Source organism: Notamacropus eugenii, chromosome 2, assembly GCF_028372415.1.
Source record: "Notamacropus eugenii isolate mMacEug1 chromosome 2, mMacEug1.pri_v2, whole genome shotgun sequence".
NCBI classification, from domain to species: Eukaryota; Metazoa; Chordata; class Mammalia; order Diprotodontia; family Macropodidae; genus Notamacropus; species Notamacropus eugenii.
Genome location: NC_092873.1, coordinates 333,652,013 through 333,676,618, shown reverse-complemented (window position 1 = coordinate 333,676,618; position 24,606 = coordinate 333,652,013).

Below are 24,606 nucleotides of genomic sequence, written 5' to 3'. Positions count from 1 at the left end.
TATGCAAATGTACCATATTCATGCTTACAGAAAATAAAGTTTCTAATAGGATAAAAGTATATTTTTTAAAATAAAAGTTAATATCATTTGTAATGGGTAACTAATACAAACTTTTAAAAATAAAAAAGAAATAAAATAAGTGAACTTTTTCCTCACTGTTATTTGACAGTTCTGAAAATATTGGTAATAGTAATAAGAAAAACAAAACAAATTAAAGATATCAACATTGACAAAGAAGAGAAATATCCCTATTTGCTAAGAACATGATTGTTCACTTATCAAGCCATAGAGGACTAACAAATCAATTGTTTTAGATGATTACTATATTTGGTAAGGCAGCAGAATAAAACACAGGGTTAGTGACAGAGACTGAACCCGATTTCATTATTTTAGAATATTGTCATATGGAGAAACTCCTTTTATCAATGTGGGTTCCCACCTTCTCTGCAATTTATAGATTGCTACGACTCTGATTAGTTAAATGACTTGCTCAGGGTTACACAGAAAATGTGTATCAAAAGTGCGTGTGTTTGTTGTTGCAGAAAAAGACCATGCCATCAGAGAAATGATGACATGACTTGCACTTGACTTTGTTTTGAGTGAGGGAGGGCTGTGCAGGTCACCAGCCTCACTTCTCCTCCACAGCCATCTGGATCCAGGGACCAGATATTCATTGAGATGACTGGAGGTGACCTAGGATGAGGCAATTGGGGTTAAGTGATTTGCCCAACGTCGCACAGCTAGTGAGTGTCAAGTGTCTGAGGTGAGATCTGAACTCAGGTCATCCTGATTCCTACACTGGTGCTCTATCCACTGCACCACCTAGCTGCCTCATACCAAAGGTAGGATTTGAAACAAGATATTCCCTGGCTTTGAAGCTGACCTATTCATTATGCTATGTTACTTCTCCATAGGCTATAAAATAAATTCAAAATAATTTTGTCTTTCTATATCGAAATAGCAAAATGCAAATGACACTTTAAATTACTACCTATATCTATCTATATCTGCAGATATATAGACATACCTATCTATCTATCTATCTATCTATCTATCTATCTATCTATCTATCTATCTGTCTATCTGTATATATATGAATGTCAATCTATCAAAATATGCTCAAGACATATGACAAATAATTGAAAGGATATTTATTGTCATGGTTGGGCTATACCAGGTAAAATTATAATCAATTTAAAGATTAATGTAAATTAATTTATTCAACAGCACAAAAACAGTGTAGAGAAAGAAAAATGGATTGACTCCTCAGATATTTAGGTACAGATATAGTTCAAATAGATATAGATGCAGATATGCATATAGATATAGGTATAGGTATTGATACAGGTATGTGCACACACACACTCATGCACACTCACACATACACACACACACACACAAATAGGGCATATAACAGCCTTAATTTGAAATGTGTTTTTTTAATCCCTTACTTTCATATAAAACTCTTGATTATAAAGGTGTATAAATTCATAGATGTAGAAAGAAAGTTAGAAGTCATATATTCAAAACCTCCTCATTTTATAGATGAAAAATCTGAGGAGCAAAATGATTAAGTAACTTGTACAATTGATAATTATTTGGAACAGAGGGGGAAAAAAAACAAATATAAAGAAGTATTCCATGTAAATCCATGGAGAAAATCACCCAGAAGTTTACAGAGGTGGCAGAGTGAGGATTCCAATGCACGTTCTCTGACTCAATGCAGTGTTCTTTCCATGATCCCAACAGAACATTTTAATTAGTCAGAAAAGGCCTGACTCAGAACTAAGACCATGTGGTCATGTTAAACTCCTTTCCTGTGTTTTCACTGACTTCTATGTTATCAGTTTGTAGCGTTCTACACCTTCTTCCTTTTAGTCACTTCCTGTGAGCTAAGTGATTATGGTAATTGAGTTCTCTCTTTTCATATGAAATAAGAAGCAACGGACAATAATCTAAATAAGAAAAATGGTGAGAACATTTCTTTGAGCAAAAGCAGTTTCCCCTATCAGAAATCTCATTTATTGTGATTTCTATAGATCAATCTATTTTCAGCTTACTGGGCTAAAATGACGTGGTACGATCTAGTCTCCCAGAACTAAAATAGCTTCTGAAGTCATAATAACTAAATTCGTTATAACCATACATGGATTCTAAAGTTTTGAGAAATAAGAATCATGAGTTTCATGGCATGCAGATTAACTCAGTGCAATATTTTCTTGTAAAAGTATACTATGTGCTGGGAAGGGGCAGTATGTTATAATTCATAGAACACTGAATTTAATCTCTGGAGGGCAGAGTTTATTTAAATCACACCTCAGATACTTATGTATCTGTGATCCTAAGAAAGTCATAATCTTTCAGAGCTTCAGATTTCTCATGTGCAAAATATGAAGCAATAATACTTTCATGCCTAACCCATAGGGTTCATGTAATACAAGCACTTTATAAAGCTTGGGTTACTACATAAATTTGTGTATTATTATTCTCCCTCTGATTTTCTGAAGCAAATGCTGTTCTTTTGGCAGGAACTTCGGTTTTCTCAGACCACTGTGCTGTTACAGTTAATGTCATCTTAGGTGCATTACAGAGCATTTCCAAGTGTTCTATGTATTTTAAAGAAGTGATTCAAAAAAACTGGAATAATGATTTCTTAAAGGTAGATAAATATATTATGGAAGTAGGAAGATATCCCCTAATCCTAAAGGGTTAATGCATTTCATAACTAGAATTTTGTTCAATCAATTCAGCAAAAAAAAAAAATTTCTAGCTGCTTATTACATGCAACATTCTGTACATATAAAAAGGGGCATAAATTATTTTTAAATTCAATTTCATAAATTTCATAAAATTAAATAATTTCATATAATTTCATAAAACATAATTATAATAAACATACAAATTTCATAAAACATATAAAATGTATTATTTTAATTTATCTTTTCAGTTATGAAACATTTATTTTTTTCTTTGCTCTGCCCAAACCCTCACCAATGATTAAGGGGAAAAAAAACACTTATAGCAAATAAATAAATTCAAACAAAACAAATTTTCATAGTGCCCATGACCACAAATTTGTGTCTTATTCTGTATATTATATTACCTCTTTAGTTAGGAACTGGACAGTATTATTCATCATTAGTCCTTGGGAATCATAGTTAATTGCCACACTGGTTAGGCTCCAGTCTTTCATAATTGTTCATTTTTGCAATATTGATGTTACCTGCATAAATTATTCTCCTGGATCTACTCAATTCACTTGGCATCAGTTTACACAAATCTTTCCAGGTTTTTCAGATAGCCTTTTTCTTTTCTTCCAGAACAATAATTTTACAGTACTACCTAACATATACTATGCAAGGATGGGGAACTTGTGGCTTTGAGGCCACATGTGGCCCTCTAGGACCACAAATGTGGCCATTTGACTGAATCCAAACTTCAAAGATTCAAAGGGTCACACTTGAGGACTTAAAGGGTCACATGTGGCTTCAAGGCTGAAAGTTGCCCACTCCTGTATACCAATATGCACTAATTAATTCAGCTTTTCCCCAATCATGGTCACTGCCTTAGTTTTTGTTTTTTGGTTTTTTTGTTTGTTTGTTTGTTTTCTTTTGTCATCACAAAAAGAGTTGTTATAAATACCTTTGTACATATAGGACTTCTTTCACTTTCTTTGATATCCTTATAGTATAGACCTGGTGGTATTTCTGGGTCAAAAGGCAAGCAAGTTTAGTAACTTTGGGGGCATAGTTCCAAATTACTTTCCAGAGTTACTATTACAGAAGACTAAATCAAAGTTCCACCAACAGTGTATCAATGTGCTTTCCCACAGCCTCTCCAACATTTGTCATTTTTCCCCCTTTTTTTGGTCAATTTTGCACTCTCATGAGCATGAGTGGAAACACAGAGTTGCTTTAATCTGCATTTTTCTAATTATTAGTGATTTGGAGCATTTTTTTTTATATGGCTATAAAAAGCTTACATTTCTTCCTCTGAGTACTGCTTATTCATATACTTTCACCATATGTCAATTGGATGGAAGAAACATATACAGTTGGAACTGGAAAGGACTATAGAGAATAGCTCCTCATTTTAGAAAGGAGAAAAGTGAATGACAATGGGTTGAAGTAACATATGCAAGTTCATACAATTTACAAACTACAGTCTCTATACTTAAAGAGATTGCTTTTCCAATGGGGGACCCACTTATTCATTAAAAATTTATTAAGCACCTACTGTATATATAGAAAAAAAGGCAGCTTCTGAAGTCACTTCCCAGTGAATATATTCTATGTGAGTTCACCCTGAGATATTTTAAGAAGGCATGCTATTCTGATAGAAATTACTTCAGCATTTTTAAGGTCTTTTTCAAAATGCTTCCTATATTTTAGCTGTCCATGCAGAAATAGTAAAATGAATAAAAATTAGTTTCTCTAGTTGCATGTGGTAGATTACTTTTCCATGGAAATTTCCTCAATTTTCTGATTCCTCTATAAAAATTGACCTTTCTTAAGCTGTCACAGAAACAAGACACCAAAGATGCCATTTATTATGATTTTTATTATTTCTGTTGTTGCTTATAACTTTCATTAAGAATGAAGGCAACAAAGAAATTAAACTTGTATGGGATGAAACTTTGTAGTTGTTATTAAATTATTCATAATTACTTGGGGAAGAAGGAGGGAAGAAATAAATGTAATTATTTTGGGTTAATGGAAAAATCATTCAGAAGTGAGTTTAGTAAATTTTCACAAACTGTTAAATATTTCTTGACAAGTAAAGAAAAGAAAACTATGTGTTTTCCCCTAATGTCCCTAAAAATTCTTTCTGTATAGGCATGTGCTAGTTAGAAATAATAGAAGTACATTTGTTTTTGACTTTTAAAATAGTGTTAAAAATAAGGGAAAGCTTCAAGGATGTGTATTTTAATGTTTTTGTTTTTTATTTAAAAATATAAGAAACCATTTTCACTGAGTAAGCTTATCAGAAATGCACACACCCAATGCTACATAATAAGAAATGGGAATAATCAATGTACCAGCCCTGTACATTGTCTTCCACATAGAATGCACTTACAAACAAAATTGATCAATTGATACTACCAATGCAGATCTGTAAGAATATGATTGTGGCTTCCTATATCCTGCAGTTTATCAGTTTCATCCCAATGATCCTGACCTCACATCCATTATGATCCGCATCCCAGAATGAGAAAGCTAGCAGTCCAAATGCTGGAGAGACTTGGATAACAGCCACCCAGTGGTCAAAGCCAAGTAAATGTCTTGGCCACTCCAATATAGTTCTGCCCTGCTTTTGCAACTTGTTCACAGATTCTTCCCTCATGTATCTATGTTACCCAAACTGGAAGACTTACTGTTCAAATTTTCCAATATCTCTCCCTTCATTCATGCTATCCCCTTTCTCTAGAATTCCATCCTTTCCCTTTTTCCTACTACCTCTACCTTTTGAAATAATATCAGTGTTTCATGAACTTCCTCAGGTTCTTCCTCTGTCCAGAAGTCTTTTCTTATCCTTGCTGAGGGGAGGTAGATCTTTCTTTCCTAACATATTATATATGTTGCTCCCCTTGTCTGGTAGGACTCAATTAGTTCAGCCTATGAATAATCAGCCTTCTGTGTTATATCAGTACAAATCAAGACATGATCTGAGATTTTGTTGAGGCAGATCTTTCAGTCCACAAGCATTTATTAATCAATTACTATGTTTGAGAACTGTGCTAAGTACTGAGGATACTAAAAAAAAAAAAAAAATGAAAATGAAAATGCAGTGCTTGCCCTCACGGAGTGGCCATTCTAATTGTTTGAAGTCAATAAATAAGAATTGATTATTGATTGATTAAGTGTCTGCTATGTTCTAGGCACTGTGTTACATGCTGAGTATAAAGGTCTAAGATAGTCCCTGCCTTCAAGTAGCTCACAGTCTAATGAGGTAGGCAACACATAAAAAGAAAATGAAAAGAGGTGGGAGGAGTTACCCAATGTGAGAGGCAATAGGGCATGATGAAGTTATGAAAGTGGGGTGAGAAATTATCCAAGGAGTTGAGAATTTCTGAGCTCATTTCTTTTTTCATAATGTTGAATTTCTGCAGATCTTAAAGTCCAGGAAAGATTTCTGGGGGAGGTGGAGATGATATGCAAATAAACGCACACATCAGATATTTACAATCTAAATGGCAGGTAATCTACAAGCTAAGGTACTAATAGTGGAAGGGGGCAGGAGCTCTTTCAAGAAGGCTTTTGGGGCTTGAGACCAGTTCATATTCCCCTTTAAGGTTTCAGATATGGATATTTTGACAATGTTGTCCTCTCCTGAATTTGTGTTTTGATTTTTCCTGTCACTAAGATATTTCTTTATAGTCATTATTTTTCTTTGCTGCTTTTTGCTCATGTTGTTCACCATTATTTTCTCCTGACTTTTAAAGTTGATCTCTGCTTCTGGGGCACAGGGAGCACTGTCCCAGGTTTCTTGTAATTGGGACCAGATGTCTGGTTACTGGTTTTGTTTGCTGGGGTCTCAGGTGCCAGCAGCTGGAGGCAGGTAGCTAACCTGGTGCTTAGCTAGAGCTGGTGGTGGTGGCTTCTGTGTGCCTTATGTTGGCGCTTGCCTGTTCCACCACCCTAGGACTTAGGATCTCCTGCTGGTTTGCTGAGGTGGGACTTTCCACTGGTTTTCTGGGATGCCTCCCATCCTGTACTGGTCTCTTTCAGCCAGAAAAAGAAAAAGAGGGACCTTTCTCTTAATCTGCCTAGCCTCCCTAGCTAATAGACAGCTAGACCTTGCCTTTCTGTTGGCTCTACTATTTCAGGGTCTTTCATGGCACAATATTCTCTGGGTTTTTCAAGGTTCAGTAATGGAGGGTGAGAGACACTTACTTCTTAGTGCTCCATCTTGAATCCCAGAAGCCAAAATAGGTAACTTTCAAACATTTTTTCTGTGGATTGATAGCTCCAGGAGCAACTGCAGCCACTGTCAATTCAGTCACTCCCAAGGCCTGTTCCTGGTTTATTGGGGCTGGGGCTATATTGGCATACCCTGAAATGGATTCTGTTTCTCTCTCACTCATTTCCAATAGACCCCTCCCACTGACCTTCAAAGTTCTCTATGGCATCCGTGGGCTGAGAAGTTTGGAAACCACCACTACTGCCAGTGATTCAGTACCCTGAGATCTGCTCTGGCTTTGCTGGGACCATGTCTGTGCTGACATACCCTACACTTGACTGCCCTCTCTCAACCTGGTGCAATAAACCCTTCCTGTACATCTTCCAGGTTGTCTTGGGCTGGAAATCTGCTCAACTCTGTCTCTTTGTGGGTTCTGCCACTCTAGAATTTTTTCAGTCATTTTTTAAACGTATTTGGAGGAGAACTCAGGCAAGTGCCTGCTTTCACTCTGCCATCTTGGCTCCATCCAATTTAAGCTAAGTCTTGAAGAAAGCAAGAGAAGCTAGGAAAGCCAGGATACAGAGGTGGGAAATGGAGTGTCTTAGACTAATGTATTCTTCCTAATAAAATAGACTAATTGTCCCCCACTTTGAATGATTTTTCAACCCCCTTCATAAGTTGCAAGGTTTTACTTTAGAGGGGGAAAAACAGAAATAGCATAATCAAGATGATATTGAAGGAGATAGAAAGAAGAATTCTGACATGAATATTTGTAAATAACTCCTTGAGACTTGCCAATTGGAATAACTAAGTGGCACAAGGAATAGAGTGACAGGCCTGGAGTCAGGAAGACTCACATTTGTGAATTCAAATCAATCCTCAGACAGTTAGTAGCTGTTTAACTCCAGGCAAATCACTTAAACCTATTTGCCTATCTCTAAAACGAGCTGGCAAAGGAAATGGCAAACCACTCCAGTATCTTTGCCAAGAAAATCCAAAATGGGGTCATGAAAGGTCGAACACTAGTAAACAGCAGCAACTCTCCACTTGGATTGTCCTACACCTTGTAAGTTCAACAACCCTATCAGTGACCTTATTCCTGGGCCATGCCCTACATGTTTTAAAACCATTCATCTCCAGAATATCATCTTCAGAGACTGATGACTGCCTCATTTGAACCACTATTCCAATAGCACCTCAGTTATGCTTTACCTCATTCTAACCATGGTAGGAACGTCAAATCATAGGATAGTGCATTTAGAGCTCAAAGAAATCTTATGTGCCAACACTCTCATTTTACAGATGAAGAAAGTGAGGTGAAGAAAGCTTCAGTGACTTCCCTAAGGTCACACAGATAGTAAATGGCAGAGAGAAGAATATACCACAGATCCTCTGATTTCAAACAAAACACTCTTTAAGCTCTTCAGGCTCAACAACCACTTTGCTTCCTGGACATCTATCAGCCTGCATCTTTTCACTTCCCAGACCCTGGGTTCTGGCTGTCCTGGTGACAGAATGACTCCAGGGGGATATCTATTTCACATCACATCACATCACTCTCTACATCTCAGACATCTCCCTGCCAGTCTGGACAAACTGGGCCAACCTATTTGATTTTCTGACTAGAAGTCTTGCTGTAGGTGTTTTAACCTTTTTATCTATGGAATTTCTTAGGACCTTGCTGTCCCATTGGTTACTGACTCAGCCAATCAGACAACAACCATTCATTACAAATCCATAATACATGAACATTGCACACCCATTGTACCCATTATATACATACCAGCATTGTACTATACAGTAGGAATATCTACCCTCACAAAGTTCACATCCTAAAAAGGGAGATGAATACCTGTATAACAAGTTATATGCAGAACAAATAGAAGATAATTTAAGGTGGGACACTGACAAGAGGAATAGGAGAGAGATATTGGGAAGACCTCCTGTGGAAAAGGGGATTTTTGTTGAGTTTTATAGGAAGCCAGGGAAATTATGAAGAAAAATAAGTTTACGGCACATAGGTAGATTGTGGGAAATCAAGAGAAGACAAGGATTGTTGGATTGTAGAGTAGGTAAGAAAGTCTGAGACTGCAAAGAAAGGTAAAGTTCAGGCTATGAAGGACTTCAAATAACAGAGGATTTTATTTTTGATCTCAGAGGCAATAGGGAGTCATTGATATTTGTTGAGGGGGATAGGTTGGGCATGGCTGGATCTATGTGTTGAGAAGTTCATTTTGGCAGCTATGTGAAGAATAGGCTGGAGTAGGGAAAGGCATGAGGCAGGATGTCTGAAGGCTTGCAATAATCCAGGCATTTAGCGATGAGAAGCAAACTCTCCTTTTTTCCAAAATTTCCTGACACTATCAAAAAGCATGATCATTCTTCCAGACACCTCAGCTCACAAACCTCAGTGTTCTCCTCAACTTCTTCTTTCTCACCATCACTCTCACTTTACCAGACCTGTCAATTCTACCTTCATAACATATCCACTCTGATAGGGCCAACAAGCCAGACCCTTATTACTTCATACCTGGACTATTTTAATCTTCCTCTAATTGGTCTCCCTGCCTCAAGTCTCTCCCCACTCTAATATATTCTCCAGTCAGCTGCCAAAGTGATCTTCCTAAAGCACAGGTTTGACCAGGTCACCCCCCTGTATCTCGATAAACATCAGAGACTCTCTATTACTTCAGGATCAAGTATAAATTCTTATTTTCATCTTTTAAAGACTTTCCCAATATGATCCCTTCCAATCCTTCCTGTCTTTTTACACTTTACTAATCTCCCCATAACTCCTTGCTATTACTGGTGCATGACATTCTATCTCCTAGACTTCTTACAGCAGAGGTTCCCAAATTTATGTGACCTATCACCCCTTTTAAAAAAAAAATCACTCAGCAACCCCTGGAAATCTTTCTTTAACCTTTAAATTTTTTAAAAAATTTGCATCATTTCAAAAATATTTTTCTAAATAGCACATCTTAAATTTAATAATTTATTCTAAATTTGTGAGGAGTTTTTCCTTTATTGAAATTTTGATGATGCTATATTGCATTGTGTATGTGTATTGCATATTGCATGGCATCATATTATAAACAAGTTGTTACATACACATAATCCTACATGTTGGACTTCCTGAGGATGCATGACAAAGTCACCTGCCAACACTTGCTTGTTATGACCTATCTGTGGAGTTGATCATTGATAGAATATAACTTGCATTTTGTGTGTTTATTTGAAAAATAATGTAATCACTGTGACTTTAACTCTGTCACACCAGATATAACACATACAGATGTTTTTTCAAGATTCGCTTAACTTCTTTCACTATGTTTCCACCACCCCTTCATTTTTATCCAACACCCCCCAATTGCACCACCAGAGGCTACTACTCCCCCACCCCCCACGATTATTCCCGCATGGGGACAGCATTACCGAATTTGTGAATGTAGGTTTAGATTTAGATCCCTCTCTCTCCCTCCTGGCTTCGCTGACTTCATTCAAGTCTCAATTCAGATCTCATCTTTTCTAAGAGCCCTTTCCTGATCTCCCTCAATGTTTCTTCCTTCTGAGATTGCCTCCAATTTATTTCATACATGACTTATATGTAATAAAGTTGCTTGAATGTTGTCACTCTCATTAGAATATGGGCTCCTCAAAGGCAGGAGCTGTTTTTGCCCTTTCCTATGTCCCCCCTCACTTAGCTCAGTGCCTGGTACCTGTAAGTTTTTGACAAATACTTTTTGAGTTGACTTAACTCAATTTGATGGTGGTAGTTGTGCAAGAAGAATGGAGATGTTTGTGAGGAATGTTGTGAAAGTAGAAGCAAAAGAAAAGTTGGCCATTGATTGGATTTGTGGAGAGAATAAGAGAGAAAATTTTACCAGTAGGCTCAGGTTGTGAAGCCAGGTGACAGAGAATGGTGGTACCTTCAACAGTAACAAGGAAGTTTGGAATAGATGTGGTACATTATTTTAAACAAATCTCAACCATATTTTAATCCACTTCCTATTCCTTGAAATGCAACATGGTATAGTGAATAAAGTACTAGTCTCAGAGTCTGGGAGACCTGTATTCAAATTGCTCCTTGTTGTGTGACCCTGAGCAAGTCACTTAATCTCTTATTCTCAGTTTCCTCATTTGTAAAATAAAATGATTAGCCTTTATCCACCCCTTCCTCCTAGCATCCTCCTTTCCTCACCTCCTCTCAGTTTCTCCTCAGAATATTAAGCTAAAAATACCTCCTCCAGGTTCTGAAAATCTCCTTTTTAAATTCTCTTGAAACTTTATAGGTAATCTCTGAAGGTATAACCTAATTTCCAGCCTTTGAGAACAGCCTGTCTGTTGTCATATCATCCAATGGCTTCCAATAACTTTTCACCCTTTGTCTAAGGTCTTTTTTACTGTGTTCTCATCTAGTTAATGTATCAAAGCTAAAAATGAGAAAGACGTAATGGTTTCAACCTGAGCCAGTGAAATCAGATGTCTCACCTGAGGTACAGAGATTTAGCTTCATTTCCTCTGACTCCACATCTAACATTATTTCCACTGTACCAATACAAACTTGGGAAATAATCCTCCAAAGCATCCCTTCAGGAGTACCTCTACTGTCTACCCTGACAAAAATCAATTTGCAATTATTTTTTGGGTATGGTTTTACACCCAAAGAAGAATCAAATGTCTTCTTGACTATATTTTTTAAAATTTTAGTATTCAAACATTATTGATGAGGATAATGTGCAGAAATAAATTCAACACTTTGTTAAAGTCAAGATAGATTACATCTGTCCTTTCCCTCAGGCAGCCAGACTCATCACTCTGTCATAGAAGATTATAGAATTTTGGAGCATGAAGGAACCTCAGAGACTAATCTGGTTGTTTTGAACTAATACAGGGTAGAAAAGACTGGGAGAATGTCATCTCTGTCAATGAAGCTACTGTTAAAAAAGGCTTAGGAAATGCTATACAAAGTTAGGGAACAAGACACCTTTATAATGCATGATTAATAATGCCGTGATTCATAGTCACTGGCAGTTCCATAAATACTTTTATAAATAATGTTTCTTTCTTTTGGTCTAACAACTTGGAGAAGCATTGCCTTTAGGAGACTGGTAACTATATCTATACAAATACAGAGAGAGCACTAAAATGACCTTATAGATTAAATCTTCATTTTACATATGAGAAAACTAAGATTTATACAAACCAATTAATTTCCTCAAAGGTAGAGGATAGGGAAATTGACTGAGTCTTAGATGTACTTGGTACACTGTGCTTCAAGTATTCTATTTGGTCAATGGGGAAATATTCACTAAAATTTATCTGTTCTATTCCCTTCTGGATTGATCAGGGCCTAAGTTAAGTCAGATCCAACTGATCTTATCTTATTAAAGGACAGATAGAATTTTCAACAACTTTAGTATTGGAAGGACCAGCAGGGTCTTAGGACAGTTTCCAGAACAACTACAACTCAGGTCTATTGCAGCCTTAATGAAATAGTTCAGACAGTAATCACTAGCTTCACGTTTAGCCTGTCCTTGAATCCCAATGCATGAAAGGTGTCTGCAACCCCTGTTAGTGTGAATTTGAATTTGAGGCAGCTGTAGTTATGTTAGAATTCTCAGTCAAAGGCTAAGGGAGACACCAGGAGGCAAGGGCACAAGCCTTCTAATATTACATTAGTGGCATCCTTTCCACCTTCCATGGGTGGTACATTGGTTATTCTATCATAGTTCATTTTTGCAATTCCTCCTAGCTTTTCCTTACACTCCAGATGCTGGGCTTTTTCACTACTCCCCATGCCTGGAATGGTCTCCTTCCTCATTTCTCTCTCTGGGTTTTTCTAATTTCCTTCAAGTCCCAGCTAAAACCTACCTTCTACAGAAAGCCTTAGCCAGTGCCTCTCCCTTAATTCTAGTGCCTTTCTCCTGTTGATTTTTTTTTTCAGTTGATCCTGTACACAGCATATTTGTACTGAGCTGTTTGAATGTTATATCTCCTATTAGACTGTGAGTTCCTCGAGGGTAGGCACTGTCTTTTTGCTTCCTTTTTTTATCCTCAGTACTTAGCATAGTCCCTGGAACACAGTAGGCACTTAATAAAAGTTTGTTGACTTATTGGCTTTTTAATACTACTTGGAACATATATTTCTTCTACTGGGAACTAGTCTTTATAGTAACAGTAGTTTTCAGTGTCACATGGATATTATATATGTAGACATACATATTTCACACATATATCTATATGTTCATATAGATATATATGTATATGTGTGTGTATGTGTACTTGAGATTCTAAGATGAATCCATTAGTTTCTTTCTGCGTGAGAATCTTAAATCAATTATTGGGTTGCTATTTCAGAGAGGCGAGGCAATCAGGATTGAGTTAAGGGGTCACATAGCAAATAAGTACCTGTGGTAGGATTTAAACTCAGATCTTTCTGACTCCAAGGCCAGCGCTTTATCCACTGTGTCACCCAGCTGCTCCTCTTAAATCAGCTATTGAGCTGAGATATCAAGGTGTAATCCTAATTAGAGTTAAAGATCTTCCTCATCCATTGGTAGGCCTGCCCATTAAGGAAAGCTTGATTAGGGAAGGCCCACATCTTTTGTTAATTTCTAATGTACTGGTTCTCAAGGGTTGCGATGCCCTCTGTCTCTGAAAAGTGTATAAATACACTGAGGTGAGGTTTCACTTTGGGGCTTACTTATTGGAAGTGTTTGTTTGGCCAGAGAAGATTCTGGGAAGCCACTAAGGAGCCCCCCAGCTTTGAAAACCCAGATGATGGTACTTCTCTCTGGTAACTATGTATGTGTGATCAGACAGTTCAATCGGTCTGTTGACTTGTGATGTATGTACTGCTTATAGTCAGACAGCTGGAAACCCTGTCTTTTGGTTGGTCTTTGTTTCTCTATTCATATTTTCTCTGAAGTTCAGGGTGCTGACTTTTTCCCCCTGAACTAAGTGAATGATATATATGCTTGATTAAAGTGATTGTTGACCCCTCAAAAATTGCTTTTCTTTTAGAAAAGCAGATCTAAGAACCTGTACAGCAAGCCCTCCTGTGTATGTCAGGGTCCTTGCTGTTACACAAGGTCACATAGTAAATTCATGGTACAACTGGGATTGGAACATCCTGTCAGCTAATGTTTCTTGTTTTGCTTCGGCTTTCTATTATATGATGTTACCTGTTGGCTTAAGTATACAAAGAACTGCCTATTGAATGTTGTTTTATAGCAAGAAGACAAACTCACCACCACTCAGAACACCCAAGAAATCCACTTTACAAAATCGCATAAATATTTTTGATAACTACTTTAGTAAGTAGACATCCATAGTTATCATACCCCTAGGGTCATGACCACAACTCAGTCAGAGTTTCTGAGTTCCAATTCTAAAATGACAGTTAATTCTTATATGGTTCCAGGTCCTTGATTTACATTCTCTTCCATACACTTAGACATTCAAATAAAATACATTACTGTACAAGAAGGCATCTAAAGTCCTTTATGATTATGATGCTATCACGGAGCTATCAAATTCACATTCCAAAGAAATAGATCTTAACAATAGAGTCACTACTGTACTCAAATTCCTTCTGTGACTCCTTTTTCCTTCTATGATAAAACATAAGCTCAACTTGTCACTTAAAACTGTTGGCATTGGTTCTTACCTACCTTTTCAGACTTATTTTATAGTTCCTCCCTTCATTCATTCTATGTTCCAGCCAATCTGGTCTGCTTGCTGTTCTACAAATTTAGTCTCTATCAAGTCTCCTTCTCCACAGAAGATGCCCTGTACTCCTGGGCGCCCACTTCCTTCTCACTCTTTTTTTTTTCTTTTTTTAACTTCTTTAAGGCTCAATACAGAGCAGCTAGATAAAGTAGATAGAGTGCTGGGTCTGAAGTTAGGGAAGACTCATCTTCCTGAGTTCAAATCTGGCCTCAGACACTTAATAACTGTGTGACCCTGGGCAAGTCATTTAACAGTATTTGTCTCAGTTTCCTCATTTGTAAAATGAGCTGGAGAAGGAAATGACAAAGCCCTGAAGTATCTCTGCCAACAAAATACCAAATGGGGTCATTAAGAGCAGTACACAATTGAATAATAACAAACAACAAAAAAAGTTCAAGGCAGATACCACCTAGGCCATGAATGTTCTTTCACTCATCCTGGTATTTCCTACTTACTTATCTATATACCTCTTGTCTCTCTTAATAGAATATAAGCTCTTTGACTACAGGAAATGTTTTTCATTTTCATCTTTGAATCCTTGTCTCGCATATAACAAGCACTTATTGAATGCTTGTCAAAGTGAAATATGTATGGAGAGTTTGCTGCATTTTATTAATGTTAATCAACCAGAATTTCTAAACATCATACAGAAAAATGATTGATGCTGTTGATCTTAAGGATCTACCTGAAGATCCTGGAGTGCTCTTTGAATCCTCAAATACAGATCATCAGCAGTACAGTATTAATACTTACGTTTTTAATTATATTTCAGTCCTTTGGAAATTATTAAGCAATGGACATGCAATAACTTTCTAGTAATCAAAATATTTTATTAATTAAAACACCTGATTACCCACCAGTTAAGTTTATTTTTAGTCTAGATCTTATTAGGCTACTGAATAATTAGGGATTAGAAGGAAGGGAAGAGGGTCATGGTAAATAAAGTAGATTCCCCAGTAATAGCTTAGGTGAGGGTTATCAGGGTGCTTTAGGATGACTTCAAACAATTTTCAAAAATTTAAAAATGAATTCAAACAAAAAAGGTTTACAGTAAGTTCATTGGAAGGTCAAGGGGGAAGGAGATGGGAAGGGAAAAACAAAGAAGTAAAACACAAGGGGCCAAAATATGTAGCATAGGATTAGAAACTCTCCTTTTGTGAAGGACCAATGATAGAGTGACTGTGGTGAAGTGGTCACTTGGGCTCTTAACCTCATGTGGTTATTAATTAACAAAGTGGTCAACTGACACTAGGTAAAGAACTTTGGCCTTCCTACCAAAGAAAGCACAATAATAACAAACACTCTACAGTCGAATGCCTTGAGGTTTACTCACTTTGTAAAGATAAAAAAGGCTTTGGGATTCCAAGGTGAAAGAGTATGCATAAATAAAAATCTGATTTGTCTGAAAAAAAAAAGACATTAGTTGTAGGAACTGATGACTTTTAAGCGGAAAATCTTGTGCCTAGACACACTTATAGTATCTTCCTTAATTTCCTGGTCTGGTGTACTCTTACCAAAGGAAACATTCCAAAATTCTCTTAAAAATGTTCCTTATTGAGGGAGGAGCATTTTAATATGGAGAAAAACACATAAAAATAGAAGTATTTTTAAACATACCTCATTTCACCAAACTATTGGTGTACTCCCTTTATAATTTTTGGAAGATTCTTTTATTTAACTGCTTTTAATTACAGCCAGTTGTGTTGGCCTCTGTTAAGCTGCTTTTAATAGAGTTTGAGTAAACAGAGCTGAGCAGCAGTGTCCTGGTCTTCACAGGTCACTGGGATGGAAGCTCAACGGATGGCTGCTGAGTTCACTAGATGGGTCAATCAACTTGAAGAAGGGACTTTCAAGCTCAGAGAAGTGGAGAAGGATGTCCAGCTCAGCCATATGCAGGCATTCCTCACTGGCAATCACTTAGATTTAGAGTATCTCTTCATGGGTTGTCAAGTTTACCTAGAGCTCTGTTTTTCTCAATCTGAATAAAAAGAAGAAAAAAAAAACATATTAGTTAACACTTTGGTCATGATAATGAGTCTTCCAGAAAAGTACTCCAGCTTCTCTCCTCTTATTAAGGAAAAACAAATTATTGTTTGCTCCTACCTTCCCTGGGTCCCCCTTTGTTTCTTCTTTTTCCCCCACTTTGGGCCATGTGGGGTGAACTTATGCAGATAATGGTGGGTTTGTCTTTTTGTTGGTTTGTTTGTCATGCAGGACTGGGATGGGCCAGTGAGAACACAAACCTTATGAGCCTGTACGGTGTTGATCCAGGATTAGAAAGAGGACTCAAATGGCCCTTGAAGTGAATAGTTATTCTGTTTCTAGTCTACTCTGGTGTAAAAGGGCTTTCTTGATTGGTTACTGATCCAGAGCTGAGAGTCAGACGAAAGACTCCCTTAGCGGTAACTAGACCACTTTTCAGCCTGGACATGTTTGAGTGAGGAGTCAAGGACTGATGTTGAATGAGGAGAAAGAGAAGTGTTGGACCTTTATTGACTTAGTTTGACCATTTTGGTTAGGCTTGAGTACATGGATCTGCTGTTGTTTCTGTTTTAGTTGCTTTCAGGAATATTTTCTTGAGAGTAAATGTCAAGAGTAAAGGGCCCAATTGTCTAATTTTACTTAGAAGTAGGATTTGCAGTAAGTTTGGAAGGAAGCAGCATCCGACAATGGAACACATTTTGTTCTCTGTTAGAAAAACCATGGAGCGTATCATATGTGTTAATGATTTTAGACACTGTGATAAGAAATGTAGTATATTGATACTGAAGTTATAATTTCTCAGGATTCATTCTATCTACTTATCTATGTATTTGTGTATATATGTGTGTGTATATATATATATATATATATACATGCATATATATATATATATATATATATACACATATATGTGTATACACATACATATGGGGGTAGGGCTTGGTGGTTTGTGTGGGTTCATGCATCTCTGACTATATGTCAAATCCAAATATAAATGTAAAATTTTGTTTTGTTGCAGAAGTCAGTTTGTAAAAAGTTAAAGAAAAATCAATTAAGTTATAGCAGGATTTCATGAATTTATGACTGGGTTGAATTATTATATATCAAAGAAGATATGAGGGAGTGCCCTAGTGGGACCAGCAAAAGCAATAGGTCCTGGGTGAGTGGCAGTAAAAGACAGAAATATTAAAATATAAGGAAGAAATCATCAGATGCAAAATATACATTCTTCACACAAGGAATGGTTGAAAGTGTAAATAGCTCAATTGAATATGAGAAGGTCAATGATTCAGTGACCTTTCCTCCAGGGAAATAGCTGTCTAGTTCCAGAGTAGCCTTCCCAGCTCCATCTAGCAACAGTCAAGCCTGTTGAAGAGCCAGCACATCCAATGAATCACCTGCTCCATCTAGCCTAGTCTGGATTGGATCATCCACCTGAGAGACAGTAGCCTCTAGAAACAAGAGTAAATGAGCCACCAGTGAATCCTATAGGGATAACTTGCTTGTGAAGAGCCAGCCCAGCTGATCAGTAGAATGACTAGTCAATCACTGATACCATACCCCATGATGAACATCATGAAATTCTATAAAAAGAAAGAGGACATCAGGGCCCTCCAGTTCTGGAGATTAAAATATAATATGATATAATATTATAGAACATAATATGGTATGATATGACTTAACGCAAGACAATATAATATAACATAGCATTCTATAACACAATATGAGAGCAAAACAACACAATACAGTATAATACAATAAAACATAACAATGAAGCATGATGTAGCATAATGTAATATAATATAATAAACATTTATTAAATACTTACTCTGTGCCAGGCACCATGCTAAGTTTGGGGAAACAAATAAGGAAAAGAAATAAGAAAAAGAAACAAAAAAGAAAAAGTCTCTGCCCTCCAAAAATTTATGGTCTGATGAGGACACATAACAGAAAAACCAAGCTGACAAGCAGGAATGGGGAAGAGGATATCTGACACAGGGGCATGATGATGGTGGAGCTGAAACCAAAAAGTTCAGCTCATGGGAAAAGAAGAGTTAGCTGGACTTCTAAACCCTCTTTAAATGGAGGTTTTGGGAAGTTTGATCCTGATATGTAAAAGCAAGGACATACACAGAAGGACCTCCTATCACAGGTTCTTTGACCTGCTTTTCCAATATGAAAGGCAACTTTTGAGGGAATCAACAATCACTTTAATCAAGCACATGTACTGTTCACTTAGTTCAGGGGAAAAATTCAGCACACTGAACTTCAGAGAAAACACAGAGAAATAACAGACAGAGCTTCCAACTGTCTGACATAAGCAATACATATATCACAGATCAACAGACAGATCCAACTGTCTGACCATACATACATAGTTACCAGAGAGAGAGGCACCAACATCTGAGTTTTCAAAGCTGGGGGGCTCCTTAGCAATTGCTCAATCTCATCTGACCAAACACTTCCAACGAGAAAGCCCCAAAGTAAAACCTCACCTCAAAGTATTTATACATTTTTCAGAACCAGAGAGTATCACATCCCTTGAAAACCAGTGCCTCATTAGAAAATTAACAAAATGGGTGGGCTTTCCTACAAATCTTCCCTAATCAAACTCCCCTTAATGGGTAGGCCCATTAATGGGTGGGGAGGATGTTCTCATTAAGAAGCAAAATCACATCAACAATAAGCCAAAATGCATTATCAGTTCATGATGATGAGTGAGTACCAAAGCTGGTAAAATCTCCATGATGATAAATTTCTGGGAAATTGGGAATTGAATGGGAAGAGAGAAAAGGAAGAGAAGCATGGTAAAGTTGAAATCAAGTTATGCAGCTGGAGGAAGTTGTGGGGCGCCTTAGCTATGTCATTTTTCAGAAATATCTGAGTCTTCATGACTTCATTTGGGGTTTTCTTGGCAGAGATACAGGAGTGGTTTGTCATTGCATTCTCCAGCTCATTTTATTTATGAAGAAATGAAGTAAATAATGTTAAGGGACTTACCCAGAATCACACAGCTATTAAATGTCTGGATTTGAACTCATGAAGATGAGCCTTCCTGACTCCAATCCCATCGCTCTATCCACTGTACCACCTAGTTGCCTTAGCTAAATGTATTCCCTATACATGTGCCTCACTACCATTGTCCTTTAATGCTGCTGTCAATACCCTCTACATTGGTACTAGGCGTATTTGTGAGACAGTGTTTTCCTCTTGTTGGGGCATATTCTTTGTAACTATTTTCTTGCTTTTCCATGAGAATGAATGAAGTTGCTAATGACTGACTATAAATGAGAAACACTGGTAGGGGGTCATGACCTTGTGTTTTGAAGATCCCCCCAAACCCAGGGTGAGTGATAGAAACCTGAAAGTAGTGGCAGTCAATTGATTCCCTAACCTGCTAGCTTCAGTTCAAGTGAGCCCTGAGGGGTATTATAGCAAATGTTGAAATGATGGTCACAGGATCATAAGACTTTAAGCTGGAAGTGACATAGTGATGCTCTATTTTAGCCCTTTCATTTTACAACTAAGGAAGCAAAAGTCTAGAAAGATTTAATAACTTTCTAAATGTTGTGTAGATAATAAATAGTAAAGCAAGGATTTGAATCCAGATCCTCTGACTAGACTTTAAATCCAGGGATTTTTCTACCAAGCAAATGAGGTCAATTTCATTGCTGTTGTTCTCTATTTACAGGAGCTATTTTTAGATAGGTAAATTCTGTAGTTAAAATCTTCTTGTAACAATGATCTGTATGGAAAGAAAGGCATTCTTGGAATTTCTAAGATTTCAAGCAATAAATAAATTGAACATGTTGTACCTTTAAGACATAGTTATCAAAATCACAAATTCAACTCAACAAACATTTTGCTAGCTTCTCAATTTATGCAGAGATTTGCAGTTCTACCAGAGGCTGTGAAGGATAGATAAGATCTGGGTAAGACAAGAGTCTCTTTCCTTACAGAATTTAAAACCTGGACAAATGAATAAAGCCATGGAACTGTAGGTGATAGTGTTATTTTTCTCTGCTAAAAAACGATTTAAGTAAGAATTACTCAGAAGCTTTGCAACACACACACACACACACACACACACACAAACTAGCACATCACCTAGAGACATGACTTATTTAACTGTCACTAGAATACAGTTATCATACCTGAGAACCTACTAAACTTTAAACAGCAATTTAACTGCATTTTAATTGCTTACTTTAAAAAAAAAAAGAAAAGAAATATACTTGAAATATTCAAGGCTACTTGAATGTCAGTAATTTGAATTTTTTATTTTAAAATATACCAGCTTACATATGCTTGCTCTTTCTCTTTCCCCTGCTACCCACTCCACTCTCTCTTTTGAACTGTTGACCTGTAGTAGCAGCCAAACAAAATAATACCTTGTTTGATCCTTTGAAAACCCATAAAATTACAAACCAACAGCCACCAGGATGTTGGCAGTCATTCTGTGGAACATTACCAAGATTTTGCTTTTTTTTCTTGCTGAAACAAATCAGTCCATGGTCATTGTTAACTCATTAGACAATTTCCTGAAACTCTCAGCTACCTACCCTCACTGAAAGATGGGGAGGATGAAAAGAAAAGATAATTTGCCTAGTTGAAATGGCAAGCTCTTCAATGACTTTTCTTCAGTACTTTTGTTAATTCCACAAAACACTGTGCTGGCTAGACAGATGAACAAGGTATGCCTTCAAGAAGTCTTCGATCTACCAGAAGAGGTAATACATGAAGGAAAATAACAATAATTCAAGACAGTGTTAAATGCCATTATGAGATTGCAAACTTCTGTGGGAGCTCAGAGGGACTAAGAGATCAGCATCTTTCCCACTCTCTTCCATCTACTTTTCCTCATTTTCTTTATTTGCCCTCTCCCCCATCTTCTTTTTCTCTTCCTATTGTCATTCACAGGACATTAGATCTCAAAATTTCAATAAATTCTAACATAAAAGCCTTAAATATAACTCATTACCAAGAATTTTAAATGAGATTTGCACAAGGGAAAGTAAATTCTTATGGGAAATCTATTTGCCTTGCTGTGCTTTGGGTTGATGTAGTGAAAGGCTTAGTTTTATTTATGTTTTTCTTTCTATATTAAATATCATTAGGGACAAAGATAAAAAGAATCTAAATTATGTGCCCTGGCTAAACTACCCCAAGTCAGCTAAATGATGCCAGGGCTATTATCCTTTCATTTAAATTTAAATTTAAATTTAAATTTAAAGGACCCCTTTCCCAAAGAATATATTCTATATAAAACTTGTAGTTTGAAAATGTCTGTGAAAAGAGTGCAAGAAAGTCCTGTCTGCCAGTTTCATTTCTGAGTTCTTGAAATTGACAATAGTGTAAAGAGGCCGCTTAGTGTGGTTTCAAGTAGGCCACCAAGGAATCACAAGGTTAACTACTTACCTTATTTGAGTTAAAGTGAGTCAGGATGGATGCCAAAGAAGGGATACAGCACTGGAATTCAGCCTTAAGGTACACCAGATGATATCTCTATATAGCTGAAAGCCATGCTGGGTTAGGAAATTAAAAAGTGAAGCTCTTCCTGGAAATAACTGCTACTTGAGTTGGAAAGGGAATCAATGTTTGTACACAATTAATAAAATGCTGCCATTCATTCCCATTCATTATTAAGGAATTTCAAAAGTGTATCATTATCCTTGCAACCAATATTTCATGGAATCTCCATGATTGCCAAATATTGTTAGCTGCATTTCATAAATTGCAAAGTACTATATATGAGCTGTCATTATTAGCACAATTGGTGAGTTTGTTAATAAACATTTGTTAAGTGCTTACTCTATTCCAGTCACTGAGCTAAACTAGGGGCTTACAAAGAAAGGCAAGAGACAATCCTTGCTCTTAAGAAGTTCACAGTCTAATAGTAAAGACAACATGCATATGTCCAAATAAAGTATACGAGCATAAACAAGATGTATACAAGATAAATGAGAGATAATCAACAGAAAGAATTTTCATCAGGGATTGCAAATTCAGATGATGCTCTCTGTACCATATCTGTAGAGTGTCCTAAGTGGGAGAAGGATCAAGAATTTGAGATGAAAAGACAAAAGTGTCTGAGACGTATTGACCCATCCGCTTCATAAGGGAAAATTAATCCAGGAACTTTATATCAACAGTACTGTCTCTCAAATTCTGTCTAGTAAATTCATCAGAAATCACATAAACCAGGGATGAAATCCGAATGTTGGGATGGGTGATTGATAAGCTTTTCTTCTTTGGTTAATAATCTCTTGCAGACATCCTATATCACTTAGTTTCAAACCTTCTTGATACATTTACAAATTCATACTCCACCACCCAACTGATGATGCACCTAAGGAATCTGTCTTGGGCCTTTATCTCTTAACTTCTTATACTCTCTTTCAATGACCTCATCAACTATTCTGTGTAAAATTGTTAGCTTTCCTTTTAATCTCATCTTTTCTCTTCACTTACCTATTTCTACTGTGGGTACCAACATCCTTCTAATCAATCAATAAATATGTATTAAATGCCTTATGTAACAGACACTGTGTTAAACACTGGGGATGCAAAAAAAGACCAAAAACAGTACCTGTCTTCAAGGAGCTTACAGTATAGTTGGAGGAAACAGCATGTAAAGAAATATATACATAAAAGCTTGGATAAATAGTAAATAATTAACAGAAGGGAGGCACTAGAAATAAGAGGGGGTGGAAAAGACTTCCTGTAAAAGATGGAATTTTATTTGGAACTTAAAGAAAGCCAGGAAAGATAGTATGTAGAGTTGAAGAAAGAAAGTGTTACAGCTATGAGGGAAAGACAGAAGGCACATGGACCTGAGAAATGCAGTTCCTTGTTCGCTGAACTACTAGGAGGCCAAAGTCACTGGATAAAAGAGTATATGGCAGGGAGTAATGTATAAGAAGACTGGAAAGATAGGAAGAGGTTAAGTTATGAAGGGTTTTGAATGCCAAACATAGCATTTTATATTTGATCCTGGATGTGATATTGAGCCACTGGAGTTATGAAGTGGGGGGAGGGGTGACAATGTCACATTTGTGCTTTAGAAATATCAATTTGGTGACTGAATAGAGGATTGATTGCAGTGTGGAGAGATTTGCAGCAAGCAAACCATCAACAGGCTATCACAATAGTCCAGGTGTGAGATGATGAGGGCTTGTACCACAGGGCTGGCAATATCAGAGAAGAGAAAGAGTGTATCTAGGAGATGTTAAAGGATCAAATCTTTAAGCCTCGGTAACAGATTAGATATGGCAAATGTGAGATAGAAAGGAATCAAAGATGATTCCTAGATTGTGAATCTGAGGGGCTAGGAGGATTGTGTCCTCCATATTAAGAAGGAATGTAGGGGAGAGATAATAAGTTGTATTTTGAACATGTTTAGTTTAAGAAGTCTGCTATACATCCAGTCAAGATATCTAAAAGGCTGATGGAGATCAGAGATCAGCAGAGAGGTTGGAGCAGGACAGATAGATTGAGAATCAACATAGAAATGGCAATTAAATGCATGGGGGCTGATGAAATCACTGCATGACATGGTATAGAGACAAGAGGGTCTGAGACAGAGCCCTGAGGGAGCCTCTAGTTAGAGGGCATGATAGAAATGAGGATCCAACAAAGGTGACTGAGGTGTGGTCCGACAGGTAGGAGGAGAACCAGGAGAGAGTGGTATCTGGAAAACACAGAGAGAAGAAAGCATTGAGAAGGACATGAGGAGGACATTCAACAATGCCAAAGACTGCAGAGAGGTTGAGAAGAATGAGGATTGAGAAAAGTCCATTGGATTTGACTACTATGAAATCATTGATAGCTTTGAAAGGGCAGTTTTGGTGGAATGAGTTCAGAAGTCAGATTGTAATGAGTTAAGAAGAGAGAAAGTGGAGGTGCCAATTGTGGATGATCTTTTCAAGGAGTTTAGCTATCAAAGGCAGAAGAGCTGTAGGACTATATTTAGCAGGGATGGGAAGATCA